Here is a 12,672-nt window from a genome sequence, read left to right as displayed (position 1 = left end):
GATGCTGTGAAAACAATATAGAACAGAAACCCTGAAATTAAAAAAAGAAGTAATCACTTTACTGTGTTATTAAATTACATGTGCTGTATTGAGTGAATTTTGGAGTTAAGTTTATGTCAAACTTGTGGGTTTACAGGTAGGAACCCACACATTCAGTGAGTTTTTCTATACTGGTGTTTCCTTTATGAATAAATAATAATCTGTTATGTGATCTACTTATATGTCACCCTCATCTATATAAAAATAATCCCCTTATGTATAAAAATCTGTATCTAAACTTATTAAAGTTATTAAATCTGCATCTAAAACTTATTAAAGTTGTGAAATGTCTTCTCCAAACATTCCCCTTCTTGGTTAACCTTTTGAACAGTATGTTTATGAGATGGATAATTTAGACAATTTTGAATCCCTGGGAATCTTTTGTGGAATATCTCTCTGATGCAAGTTAGAGTAAATTCCTTTTCACTATCAGTTACTAGTTTTCTACTATATATATTAAACTGACACTAGTTAAAGATTGTAAACACTTCCTACCAATTAATTGGCTTTTTTTAATGTAAATGGGTGTGCATGTCTGTGGTTATATTATGTGCATATATTAACTAACCTATACAGGCATATGTGGAGACCAGTGACCCACTTCAGATATTGTTCTCTATCTATCACTCTCACTGAATTTGGTCCTCACCATTATTTAAATAGACTGGCTACCAAGGCTAAGTCCCTCTCTCTTCTTCTACCCACCAACATTGGTATTACATATGCAAAGATATATATTCTTAATCATGTTGATTGCCTATATAGAACCTGTGCAACTGTTTGAAAGGCTTTAAGAGAAAACTGAAGAAAGAAATTGTCAGTACTGCAGCAAAAACTGCTGTGATCAAGGCAGAACTTCTTAGCTGTCAACACAGTCTCAACAATTTTCTAAATCACATTTCTAAATTCTACATATATACATATACATCCTACTAGTTCTGAATACTTGAATATTTATACAACCACAACTTACAATAAATACTCTAGTCTGATATTCCCATTTAATGATGAATCATCTTGAGATGATGTAGTTAACTAAGCATGAGTAAAGTTAGTACTAACCTGAAAATTGTATAAGTGAATACAGAATTTTCTAGACTTGAACAACATCTGGCTATATATAAAACAATGGTGACTTTCTTTTTTTTAAAGATTTATTTATTTAATATACAGTATTCTACATGAATGTATGCTTGCATACCATAAGAGGGCACTAGATTTCATTGTAGATGGTTGTGAGCCACCATGTGGTTACTGGAAACTGAACTCAGGACCACTGGAAGAGAATTCAGCCCAGCAATGGTACCTTTCTGACTGGAAAATTATTGTAACCCTTACCTCTTCTCATTGAAGGAACACCATGAAGTTAATAGGGCCATAGGGTGACATAACTTTTCTTAAATCATCATATGTAGTTTTCAAAAGAATAGCTCTGATGACATCAAGTGCTTTCCACTGGGATGACATGACTGTTCAAGCATAGTAAATAAAATGAAAATGCCTATTATCATCTACTTGAGTTCTCCACTTAATGACCCCTGTTATTAGTTGCTACATATGGACTTTTGAAAAATTGTCTTTCTTCTTAGTCTGCCACAGAAAAATAGGTACAATGGCAGTTGAAAGTCATGTTACTGCCAGTATGTGCATTGTGGAATTAAATAACAATTGATGACTGAGTCCTCAGATGTTTGTATAGACAGCAAGACTTCAGAAACATCACCAGCAAAGATGTAAAGATGAACTGAAAGAATCTGTTTCTGATACCAAGTCTATCTTTTCATGCTAAATTCATGACTCTTGATGAGTCCCTATTTTGTAGTAAGATAACCTGTGTTATGTCCTATAGAAAACTACCCTGGAGTAGCCTTCCATACATATAACACATATCACCCTTTGTTTCATTTTACTGTAGTGATGTCTCCTCTCAGTCATTGTCAGTTTTACAAGTAACATTGCTTCAGTCTGACTAACTCACATCATTGTGGCCCAATAAGTTAATACGCTGTTTACTTAGATTTCTGAAACTTTTCTTTACAGTCATGTATATTTTATTGATAAAGCCTCTAACCAATGTCCTGAGAGTCTAGTCAGATAATTAAATGTCCACAATTAGAGTATTCAGAGTCAATTAAGAGATCCTGTTGAGGATTAGAATGGCATGGTTAAAAGTCAAGCTGAAGGGGTTTGCAACCCCATAAGGAAGAACAGAAAACTCAACCAACCAGATCTCTGCAGAGCTCCCAGGGACTAAACCACCAGCCAAAGAATACACATGGAGGGACCCATGGCTTCAGCTGCACATGTATCAGAAGATGGCTTTATCTGGCATCAATGGGAGGGTAGACCTTTAGTCCTGTGAGTGCTTGATGCCCCAGCCTAGGAGAATGCTAAGGCAGTGAGGCAGGAATGGATGGGTGGGTAGGGGAGCACTCTCACCGAAGTAGGGAGAGGGAGGTGGGATAAGGGGTTTGTGGAAGGGAAATCAGAAACGGGGATAACATTTCAGATGTAAATAAATAAAATAACCAATAAAAAATGTCAACCAAGATCATTGAGGCTTTTATCATGTGCTTGGGTTGCTGTTCCTTCTGGGTTGAACATGAGCATTGCTCTTTGTAATTACAGTAGCTTTGATGACTCTACAAGAACTTCTCAAGTCAACTGATATTCTCTCTTTCATTGAGGAGCAGAACGAAATAGGATTCATGAAGTTTATGGGCTCACAGGGCTCAGCAGATCTTGATAAGTCATCTATTAATGCATACATAAGAGGTAAATTGTAGATTGGGATGGGCTTCTCTAACAATGTAACTTTTTCTTTTTTATGGGCCAATGAGAAACATTCCATAGCACAAATTTCCTCATAAATGACCCATGCTATGGTTAGAATGAATACAACTCTAAGGGACATACATGTTGCATGAGGATTCTTTGGTAATACACCTGTTCTTAGTTCCCCATGGAAAATTTCAATAGTATAGATTTCCATGTTTCTATGGGTAGCCCCAACATACCACTGTTGAACTTGGATGGAATTTTTTGGTGCCTTCCTATCACAGAAAAAAAAAAAAGGATTTGTTTATCTCTCTAGTAAAAGTCTTATGACAGCTTCTATCCATGAGAGCAAGGTAGTAAGAACATGCTACTCTGGGAAGAATCATCATCTCTTATATACTCTCCAAATAAGAACAGGATGTAAAGGCAAAGTTTTATAAGCCAAGTTTATATGAGCCTATTTTAAATTTTAGAAACGCCATCCAGATGCCTGTTCCCTTCTTTCCCTGAACACCATCCTTAGGACAGTCTAATGGAGGCAATGACAGCATGACTGCCCAGCCACATGGAGATTAGCATTATTAGATGTTAATTGCTGCTGAGACAAATTACTCTACATTTAATGGCTTAAAATGATAAAGGTGTTCTATTTCCTATGTCTGTTCAAAATTGGGCTGAAATTAAGTTGTCAGGATGGATGTAGTCCTTTTTGGTGATTCTAAAATAGAGAATGCTTTTATATGCTTCTCAGGTTCCTATGGAAACTACATTCTTGGATGAAGTATTTTACTCCATCTTTAAATCATCAGCATATCATCTGTAAACCTGTTTGCCTTTGACTCTCCTGCTCCCTATTTCATTTCTAAAATTCCTGTGTGATTACATAGGCTCCATTTGCATAATCCAGGTAAAACTCTATATCTCAAGATTATTAATCAAATGTATAATACTCCTTTTGCCATGTGAAATTACATATTCAAGGCCATTACTCTTAAAATGTAGACAACTTGGGGGAGTGGGAACATTATTTCTGCCTATCATAGGGAATAAAGCAATTCTGATTTATACATGTGGAATCTCTTGTTGTATAAACATGGATTTAGTGGGGGTTAGAAATTTTTTCTTGCCACATTTCTGATAATATTAAAGGTTCTTAAAATAATAAATGTGTAACATAAGTGTATTATTTAAAAATAGAAAAGAATGATACTTTTCCTAAAGTTGAGGAATCATAAACAAACATTTGATACTTAAATGCTAGCTTTGGTTAGTCATTCCAGTGTTTATGACTAGGAAAAAATATGTATAATAATTTTTAAGAATAATGCTATATTAGCCTGTATAATGTTTTGATAACTATTAATAATTAGGTATAAATTGAAAAGTTATTTTCAATTTTTTAAATTTTCAAAATTTTCAATAATTTTGAAATCATGATATATTAGTTAGGGTTTCTTATTGGAAGACAGCTGACAGAATTGATGTGTATTAAAAGAGGATCCATTGGATTAGAATACAGAACTGTTCAACATGTAAGGACATTCAAAAATCTGATGTTGAAGATATAGAATATTCTGCCAGAGTTACTTATCTTCAGTCCAAGCTGAAAACAAACAAACCAACCAACAAAAACAACGAAACACTGGAGCTTTGTTTCAGAGGATGGCAGCAGCAGTGAGAGATTGCATGATGTCATAGCAAAGATATGAAAACAAGAAGGCAAAAGTAGAAAATTTCCCTTAGATCTTTTTTCTGAGGCACCAGAAAAAAAAGTCCTCCCCACATTCAGTATGATAGTTAGTGTGAAACTTCACACTTACCCTACTTAAGCAACAGAACAACTGCTAGAAGGTCCTTCCTTTGTTGATTCTACATCCACCCAATGTGTCAATAATGATTCATCCTGCCAACAACTGCTTGCTGACAGGATCCTGATATAGCTGTCTCCTGAGAGGCTCTACCAATGCCTGACAAATACAGAAGTGGATACTCTCAGCCAACCATTGGACTGAGCACAGGGTCCCCAATGAAGGAGCTAGAGAAAGGATCCAAGTAGCTGAAGGGGTTTGCAGCCCCATAGGAGGAACAACAATATGAACTAACTAGTACCCCCAGAGCTCCCAGGGACTAAACCACCAACCAAAGAGTACACATGAAGGGACCATGATTCCAGATGCATATGTAGTTTTATGCCCTGACTACAGGGGAAATCCAGACAAGCCCAGGAATTGCAAACCCGCTACAACTTGCAAAAAAGTCTTTTTATTTCGAATTCTGACTCAGATAACATGCCTCACACTCACAGGGTAAATGCTGGCATGAGATGCCGAGTCCAGAAAACATTGGGTCTATAAATATAGTATACTTAGGAATTCTTTGAATGCTCAGAGTGTGTGGAGGTGTATGAAAGGCAGTAACCATTTGATGGGGCAGAACTGAAACAGGGAGGGGGATTAATGAGTGTCTGTTTTGGGGTTATCAGGATGGCCGGCCATAACTGTCTGTGAACTCTGATTACCCTTTTCTATGATTTGAACATGAGGCCCTAATCTTCTTTGAGTTTATTATTTCTTTAAGGTCCCAAGGACAGGCACCTGAAGAGTTTGACCCTTTATCAGAGAGAGTGCTAGTTCTGGCCATGCAGAGGTGGGGAGGATGCCTCATGCTAGAATTTAGTTAGTTAGAATGTTTTCATTAAAGGAGAGTTTTTACAGGTAGTGCCATTCTAACGCTTGACTAGGTTCTCTCAGAGTGGCCAGGGAGGGGGAAGTAGCACTGAGCTTAGTGCATGGGGACACAGCAGAAACCAGTGGACTGCATATTGTGCTTGCCTAGGGCAGGAGGGAAAAAGGGAGCTTCTGCAGGAAGAAAGGCAGGGACAAACTGTCAATACACAGTAATGGAGTCTCTTTGATCAGGCTTTAACCACAGAGAGTTAGCATTAGTAATTCAGGGGTTACAGCAGTAGTAGAGTAGTAATTGGTCAGCAATGAGAGGAGAGCCCTTGGTCCTGTGAATGCTCTATGCCCCAGTGTACGGGAATGCCAGGACAAAGATGGAGGAGTGGGTGGGTTGGTGAGCAGGGGGAGTGGGCAGGAGATAGGGGGTTTTCTGAGGGGAAACTAGGAAAGGGGATACCATTTGAAATGTAAATAAAGAAAATATCTAATTAAAAAAAAGAAAAAAATGATGAGAGAATATTGAACATATTATATAATTTAAATATAAAATAGGAAATATGAGTAACATGGTGTAATTTACTAAAAATAATGATTTTCATCTTATATATAATTTTCAGAGAAATATTTAAAGTAGGAATAAATTGAAAAATATGAACACTACATTTCTATGTAATAAAGAAGCATAGATCACTGTAATGTTTTTCCTATATTCAAGCCTACATTGTTATAGCCTATAGAAGTTATTAACATGAGGCAATAGAGGGAAGGATGGAATTAAGTGGTAGAATACTTTGCTATCAGGAAAAAACTCTGACTTCAATACAACTGAAGAAGAGTAAATACGTATTTGACATAATATTCCTTTTTTTTGTGATTCAACATCTATTCCATCTGTTTTCTTTTTCTTTTTGGGCTTTTATTTATTTACCTACCTATTTATTTATTTATTTATTTATATACTCCAGATTTTATTCCTTTTCTCCATTCTACCCTCCAACTGTTCAACATTCCATACCTCCTCTCTACACACTGTCTCCACAAGGATGTCCCCACTACACATACCCCACACAACCAGGCCTCTAAACTCCCTGGGGCCTCCAGTTGCTTGAGGATTATGTGTATCTTCTCTGACTAAACCCAGACCCGGCAGTCCTCTGCTATATATGTGTTAGGGGCGTCATATCAGCGAGTATAAGTTGCCTGGTTGGTGTTCCAGTGCATGAGAGATCTCAGGGGTCCAGATTAATTGAGACTGCTGGTCTACCTCCTCAGCTTCTTACAGACTTTCCCTCATTTAACCACAGGGGTCAGGAGCTTTTGTCCATTGCTTGTGTAAAAACATCTGCATCCAAATCTTTTAGCTGCTTGTTGGATCTTCCTTCAGAGTTTTCTTTTATGACTTAAAGCCATGCTTGAGATTCTGAAGTAATCACTAGATATTGTAATTGTACAGCTTCCTAGTTCATGGGGGAAGGAGCTCAATAATAACTTGGTCAAGGAAGAGATTAAAAAAAAAGAAGTTAAAGACTTTTTAGAATTTAATGAAAATGAAAACACATCATACCAAAACTTATGAGACACAATGAAAGCAGTGATAAGAGGAAAATTCATAGCTCTAAGTACCACCAAAAAGAAACTGGAAAGAGCTTACACTAGTAGCTTGACAGCATACCTGAAAGCTCTGGAAAAAGAAAGAAGCAAATACATTCCAGAGGATTAGATAGCAGGAAATAATCAAACTCAGGGCTGAAATCAACCAAGTAGAAACAAAAAGAACTATACAAATAATCAACAAAACCAGGACCTGGTTCCTTGAAAAAATAAACAAAATAGATAAACCCTTAGCCAGAATAAGCAGAATAACTGAATACCAAAATCAGTATCCAAATTAACAAAATCAAGAATGAAAAGGGAGACATTAAAAACAGAAACTGAGGAAAATCAAAAATATCTTCAAATCCAACTACGAAGCCAGTACTCAAATAAATTGGAAAACCTGGATGAAATGGACAATTTTCGAGACAAATACTAGGTGCCAAAGTTAAACCAATATCAGATAAATTATCTAAACAGTCCCACAACCCCTAAAGAAATAGAATCAACAAATGAGACCTCATAAAATTGCAAATCGTCTGTAAGCCAAAGGACACTGTCAATAGGACAAAACAGCAACCAACAGATTGGGAAAAGATCTTTACCAATCCTACATCTGATAGAGGGCTAATTTAAAATATATACATAGAACTGAAGAAGTTAAACTCCAGAGAATCAAATAACTCTATTAAAAATGGGGTAGAGAGCTAAAGAAATAATTCTCAACAGAGGAATATTGAATGGCCAAGAAGCACCTAAAGAAATGTTCAACATCCTTAGTCTCCAAGGAAATGCAAATCAAAACAATCCTGAGATTCCACCTCACACCAGTCAGAATGGCTAAGATCAAAAACTCAGGTGACAGCAGATGCTAGAGAGGTTGTGGAGAAAGAGGAACACTCCTTCATTAGTGGTGGGATTGCTAGCTGGTATAACCACTCTGGAAATCAGTCTGGCTGTTCCTCAGAAAATTAGACACTGTATTACCCAAGGACCAAGCTATACCACTCCTGGTCATATACCCAGAAGATACTCTAACATGTAATAAGGACACATGCTCTACTATGTTCATAGCAGCCTCATTTATAATAGTCAGAAGCTGGAAAGAACTCAAATGTCCTTCAACAAAGAAATGGATACAGAAAATGTGGTACATTTATACAGTGGAGTACTATTCAGCTATTCAAAACAATGACTTATGAAATTCTAAGTCAAATGGATGGAACTTGAAAATATCATCCTGAGTGAGGTAACCCGATTACAAAAACATGCGTGGCATGCATTCCTGTCTCCTCCCACATCCTCAGGTAGAGAAGTACAGAGGGTCAGGAAATTGAATGGAGGTGAATAGCAGTGGAGGATGAGGAACTGAGGGTAGCCAATAGAAAGTCCCAGATGTCCAGGGATGACATTAGAATTAATAAGTGCAAATTAGCCCCCAAGCTCAGAATATCCAAGATACAATCCACAGACCACATGAAGCTCATAAAGAAGGAAGACCACAGTTTGGATACTTTGGACCTTCTTAGCAAGGGCAACAAAATACACATGGGAGCAAATATAGAGACAAAGTGGTGAGCAGAGACTGAAGGAAAGGACCTCCAAAGACTGCCCCACTTAGGGATCTACCCTCTATACACTCACCAAATCCGGACACAATTGTGGATGCCAAGAAATGCATACTGATAGGAACCTGATATAGCTGTATCCTGAGGGGCTCTGCCAGGGCCTGACAAATACAGAGGAGGATGCTTGCAGCCAACCTTTGAACTGAGCATTAAGTCCCCAATTGGGTCTTCAATGCAGGAGTTAGAGAAAGGACTGAATGAGCTGAAGAGGTTTGTAACCTCATAGGAAGAAAAATAATATCAACCAACCAGACCCTTCCAGAGCTCCCAGAGACTAAACCACCAACCAAGGAGTACACATGGAAAGACCCATGGATCCAAATGCATATGTAGCAGAGGATGGCAATGTAGGACACCAATGGAGGAAAGTCCCTTGGTCCTGTGAAGGCTAGATGCCTCAGTGTAGGGGAATTCAAAGGAGGGGAGGCAGGAGTGCATGAGTGCAGGAACACCCTAATAGAAGCAGGGGGACAGGGATGGGATAGGGGATTCTAGTGATGGGACCAGGAAGAGATAATATTTGAAATATAAATAAAGAAAATATCCAATTAAAAAAAATCTGGAAACTTAATAGCTGAGAAGTACTCCATTGTGTAAATGTTCCACATTTTTTTTATCCAGTCCTCTGTTGAGGGACATCTGAGTTGCTTCCAGCTTCTGGCTATTATAAATAAAAAATGGATAGAACTAGAAAATATCATCCTGAGTGAGGTAGCACAGTCACAAAAAATACATTTTACTGTATGTATTCACTGATAAATGGATATTAGTTTAAAAGAAGGAAAATAAAATTTAGAATACCCACTATATCACTCATAGAACAAATGAAATACAAGAAGAAGGAAGACTAAAGTATAGATGCTTCAGTCCTACTCAGAAGGGGGAAGAAAATAATCACAGAGGTAGAGGAAGGGTGAGATCAGGGACTGAGAGAAGAGGAGGAGGATAAGGGGGGGTAGGACCAGATTAGGTATGGGAGGATACAGGAAGAGAAGTACAGATGGTAGGAAATTGAATGGAGGTGAATAGCAGTGGGGGATGGGGAACTGGCAGTAGCCAATAGAAAGTCCCAGATGCCCAGGACCCAACAGGGATGACATTAGTCAATATACCCAACAAAGGGGAGATAGAACCTGTAAAGACCATATTCAGTGGATAGGCACAGCCCCTGGATGAGGGATAGGGCCACCCACCCAATTAAAAAATATTACACCAGAATTGCTCCTATCAAAAAGAAATGCATGGACAAAGAGTGGAGCAGAGACTGAAGGAAAGGCCTTCCAGAGACTGCCACACCTAGGGAATCCATCCCATCTGCAGACACCAAACCCAGACACTATTGCTGATGCCAATAGCACTTGCTGCTAGGAACCTAGTATAGCTGGCTCATAAGAGGCTCTGCCAGAGCCTGACCAATACAGATGCAGATTCTTGCAGCCAAACACTTGACTGAGTGCTGGGACTCCACTGAAAGTGTTAAGGGAAGGACTGAAGGAAGTGAAGGGGCTTGCAACCACATAGGAAGAACAACACTACCAACCAAGCAGCCCTGCCACCCCTAAAAAGCTCTCTGGGACTAAACCACCAACCAAAGAGTACTCATTGAGGGACCCATGGCTCCAGCTTCATAGGTAGCAGAGGATTGCCTATCTGGCATCAATGGGAGGGGAGCCCCTTAGCCCTATGGAGACTCAATGACTCAGAATAGGAGAATGTTAGGGTGCTGAGGTTGGAGTAGGTAGGTGGTTGGGGTAGCACCCTCATAGAAGCAGGGGGAGGATGAGGGGAATAGGAGCCTTGTTGAGGAGAACCTGGGAAAGATGATAGCATTTGATGTGTAAGTAAATAATATAACTAGTGAAAAAATGAAAAGAAAAAACAAGAACCTTCACAGAAAACTTCAACATTGACCAGAGTGTCTAGGGTTGAGGGCACACAATATAAAGATGTGAAATGCACTCTGAGTAGGAAAAGGATATTTTATAAAATGAATCTCATTTTCCAACTATTTCCTAGGTCTTTCATTTCCTATATTAACTATTTTGTAGATAATTTAACTTGTTGAAAATACCAACTATAGTAACTATTTTGGTACTCTAGACCATGATACATTTTTACAAAATATACAAATAATATAATATATTGGGTCTTTCTATTTAAAGTAGAAAAGTCTGTATCCTAATTTTCATACTTAAAACACTTATTTTTGTCTAAATATTATAGCACACTGTGACTCAACATAGCAAAATATCATTAATGATTACTATTGTTGCTTTAAATCCAAAGAAATAAAAAGAAAAATATGTCTAAATTGATTGAAGGGGGAACAAAAACAGATCGTGCAAAACAACAACACTGGGAGATAGAACAATGTTAGATTATTCAATCTATTTTTCAGGCCCAAATCTCAACTCTTAACTTAAAATAACAGAAGACCTAACACATAAGTGTTTACCTAGGTGATCATATGTTTGTCTGGCAAATATTTATTTAAAAGGTGAAAAATATTAACCAAAGAATTAAAATTACTTTAAAAATTATACTTTCAGATACAGCACTGAAAAAATTGACATAATAACAAAAGAGCACACGTGTTGTGGTGGTTATTCTACAATGTGGTGTTAAAAAAATCTTACACTATGGGGTTCTACTATACAATCTTGACATACTTTTTTCAGTAAGAATATCCTGACTGCTGAATTTGCTTCTTCTCTGTTAAACATGTCCTAACCCTATCCAGATGTAGCTCCTCAAATGGCCACAATTTTTTATTTCTGTGTCTTAGAAGCTGTCATTTGTTCAAAAATAATATAAAGAGCCAAAATTATATTTATATCATCAGTAATATAAATTAATTAAAAATGAGCTAGTGGTGAGCTGTCTCAGAATCCCATCAAACCTGTTCTTCACTGTCTTTGCCATCATGGCTTCTCCTCCACTCATTATAGACTATGTTTATAAGTACCTTACATCTCTATTATAGTATACTTTACTCAATAACATTAAACACAGATTAAACTGAAGAAGATTAGGACAATCATATTATTTTATAGGCCTATTCAAGCCATTGTTCAGTTGTTTCTGAACGTAGTACTGGTGGTCTCTTTTGGAAGAAAAAGGGGAATGACATTACAAAGTTTCACACTAAGAGGGGGCCTTAGAAATTTTGGTTTTGCTATTTTGTTTGTTTGGTTGTTTGGTTTGGTTGGTTTTGTACTGTTTCTTTGCTGGTTTGATTTTCAGAGCTCTTGCTTTGTTATTGAGTGTTTTTCTCATAATTAAGGCAAAGAAAAAATGTTTGATTTTATTCCTTTCCATTAAATTCTTATTATCCATGTGTGAATATAAAAGTCTCTCAGGTATACGTAAAGCTGGTGGCATCCAGAGAATGTGTTTTTGAATAATTGTGTGACAAAATTACATGGCAAAGTTATGCAGTTCTAGTCACACATGAAAATAGAGGTTTGGCTCCACTTTAGTAAAACAAAAGCTGGAGAGATATCACTGCTAAAAGGAACCTTAAGCCTTTGTTGGATGCTGATTAATTTTTTCCAAAGTAAAATTACATTTTTTCCTTTATGTCTTGATAAGATATGCTTTTTTCTTTAACTAGAAGAATTGGACATACTAATCTTGGCTTTCAGTCTTCAAAGGACTGTGAATGCTAGTGCCATCTCTCTTGATAATTGCTTTCCAAAGAGATAGTGTCCATGTTTTTCAGGTAGTTTTTGTGGCAAGTGTTTAATATTTATTCACATATACAATATCAGGGAGATAAGTAACCATTACAACTGTTTTTCTAAACTATATATAAAATGAAAGATATAAAATTTTGGCCATCTTGTTCATTCATACACTTAATTAAAATAATTGTAACAGAAATGATCTCCAGAGGTTGCTTTTCTGTAATAAAGAAAATCTCTCTTCTTCTCCCTCCTCTTCATCCTTCTCTC

This window comes from Mastomys coucha, unplaced genomic scaffold, assembly GCF_008632895.1.
Source record: "Mastomys coucha isolate ucsf_1 unplaced genomic scaffold, UCSF_Mcou_1 pScaffold16, whole genome shotgun sequence".
Lineage (NCBI taxonomy): Eukaryota > Metazoa > Chordata > Mammalia > Rodentia > Muridae > Mastomys > Mastomys coucha.
The sequence above is the reverse complement of the archived record's forward strand: the minus strand, read 5'-3'. Positions refer to the sequence as shown.